Source organism: Phocoena phocoena, chromosome 18 (genome assembly GCF_963924675.1).
Source record: "Phocoena phocoena chromosome 18, mPhoPho1.1, whole genome shotgun sequence".
Lineage (NCBI taxonomy): Eukaryota > Metazoa > Chordata > Mammalia > Artiodactyla > Phocoenidae > Phocoena > Phocoena phocoena.
The window spans coordinates 29458781-29461523 of NC_089236.1; the positions used below are offsets into that span (position 1 = coordinate 29458781).

At 38.4% G+C, this 2743-nt stretch overlaps 1 pseudogene; it reads left to right on the forward strand.

Moving 5' to 3' along the window:
* Positions 1-627: 627 nt before the first annotated feature.
* LOC136137670 (mesoderm-specific transcript homolog protein-like) lies at positions 628-1624 on the forward strand (annotated as a pseudogene).
* Positions 1625-2743: the final 1119 nt, after the last annotated feature.

The window sequence follows — 2743 nt, forward strand, 5'->3', positions numbered from 1 at the left end:
TAGTCAAAATTACACCTGAGGCCATCCTTGGTGTAGAAAGGAAAGAAACATTGTCTTAGTTTTCATCATGAATATGGGTTCCATATCAAAATCATTAAATGCTTCACATCCTTCTAGCACTGTTAGAGAAATAGACAAACATTTACTAAAGTACTAATATTCTCCAAAGAGTGCTTACAGTTGAAATAAAACACAAGAACACAAAATTAAAAGACATGCACCTTAATGGGATAAATCAAGGGATTTATTACCAGTCTAGGTATTGACCTTGTTAATATTAAATTTAGAAAGAAAAAAGACTCTCTTCAAGGTAACTTATTTATGCAATGACTCAGTATTATGACTTTAGATTCCTTTAAATCAAAACAATCAGGGAATAAATAGTTAACTACATCACTTATGTGAGGTGATGACCATATTAATTGTCTTGATCTTGTTAATCATTCCACAATGTATATGTATATCAAATCATCAAGTTACACACTTTAAATACATACAAATTTTTATGCCAATTATTCCACAATAAAGTTAGAAAAAAAAGAAAAACTCATAAAAACACTTAAAGAGAGCAGCAACAGGTGTCCTCCAAACACGGAGTCTTGAAGCCCAAGTCTTACCAGAATCAGGATGAGGGAGTGGTAGGTTAAGGTGGGGCTATTGACTATGCCCCTGCTTGCGGTCTATCTGCACACCACCACCCCTCCTCCCGTCACCCCCAGCTTTCCTCTCTTCTTCAATCATGGAAGTCATCAGGCAATTTTTTTTACCTAAAAGGGACTGGGTATCTTCTACTAAGACTCTGTGGGTGTGGTTTGAAGTCCGGAGATAGTCGTGCTTTTATATGGTTTTACAATGTCCAGCTATGATTGGTACAAGATATGGGAAGTCTGACCCTCAGGTTTCATTGAGTGATTGTCCTCAATTTCCTAGGTTTTGGTTTCAGTGACAAACCAAGACCACATGACTATTCCATATTTGAGCAGGTCAGCATTGGGGAGGCGCTTTTCCGGCATCTGGGGTTCCAGAACAGTAGGATCAACTTGTTGTCACATGTCTGTGGGGATATCTTTGCTCAGGAGCTTCTCTATAGGTTCAAGCAGAATAGATCTGGTCAGCTTACCATTAAGAGTCTCTGTCTGTCAAATGGAGGTATATTTCTTGAAGCTCACCTTCTTCTCCTTCTCCAAAACCTTCTCAAAGATGGAGGCATGCTGTCACCCATCCTCACGTGACTGATGAACTTTGTATTCTCTTGAGGTTTCTCCTCAGATTTGGGGCTGTACACCTGACCCTCTGAGAGTGAGAGTGAGCTGTGGGACATGTGGGCAGGGATACACCACAATGACAGGAACTTGGTTATCGACAGTCTCTTGCAGTATATCAATCAGATGAAAAAGTTTAGAAGACACTGGGTGAGAGCTCTTGTCATTGTATCTATTCCCATTAATTTTATCTAAGGGCCATTGGATCTGGTAAATCCCTACCCAGAGTTTTCGGAGCTGTACAGGAAAATGCTGCTGCAGTCCACAGTGTCATTCTGGATGACCACATTAGCCACTATCCACAGCTAGAGGATCCCATGGGCTTCTTGGATACATATATGGGCTTCATCAACTCCTTCTGAGCTGGAAAGAGTAACTTCCCTGTATTACCTCCCCTATTCCCTTATCTGTTGTGTATTCCACTTAGGAAGAAATGCCACAAAAATCTCCTGGCTACCAAACACTATTCTCTCACAAAAGCCCACCTGACTCACACTGGTGAACAGCATATACTAAAAGGCTAGCAGAAGCTCTACGGGTGACCTAATAGTTCACCTCCCATTCCTTTGACATCTGATCAGGTGTGACATCTGATCAGGCCTTTTTCTGTGTGTTATTAAGAAATTCTGATGGGCATACTACTCACCGAAACAGAAAGACAGACAGACATTCTTTTGCATAAAAGTCTTTGAAACACTTCTATGGACTTTTCTGAAATATTATATTTAGAAATGCTAATTTCTGGCCCAACCTGATTGAAATTATGTGTAGTAAATAATAAGGAAGTGCCACCTTAACCTTGCCTAGAATGGCTTTAAGTTCTCTAAGCAATACAACTTTAATTGAGAGCAAGTCTCCCTTGTCATAACTTTGGATTTAATTTCATTAGCTTCTTCTAATTGAAGACATTTTGTTAGATTTTGATTTAAACAAAGCAGTATTCCAAGTATACTTTAAGACTATGATTTACCTACATGTATTTTACATATATATATTTTTTCTTTTATAAGGATACTAAACCAGGAGACACTTACTCTGGCAGAGTAGTTTAACATTATTAAACATGTTTTATTTCTGAATAACTTGAACTAAATCCAAAATATTTACATAATTTCCTAAAACCACAGGACATTAAGGACAGTAGCATCTGTGTTGGAGATTTACCATTATTTGCTATTAGAACTGGTCTTTCCAACTAATAACAGTTGGACTCTTCATACCTCAGTGCTTAGAAACATGTCCCTCCTGAGCTAGAGTGGAGAGGAAGGGAACATTGTATAGTCCAAGTTAGCAGGCTGAATATAGACTGATTGCTTAACTTCTCTTTGGTTGCCACAGAGAGAGTTCCTCACATAACTCAGCAACTCCTGTACTTCACAGACAGGAAAGTTCCAGAAACTTTAAGAACAAAGTCTGAAAGGTATATGATCAAATGGTGCTGAATATTTTTATTTTTTAAGCCACAGTTTTGTTGTCTTAGT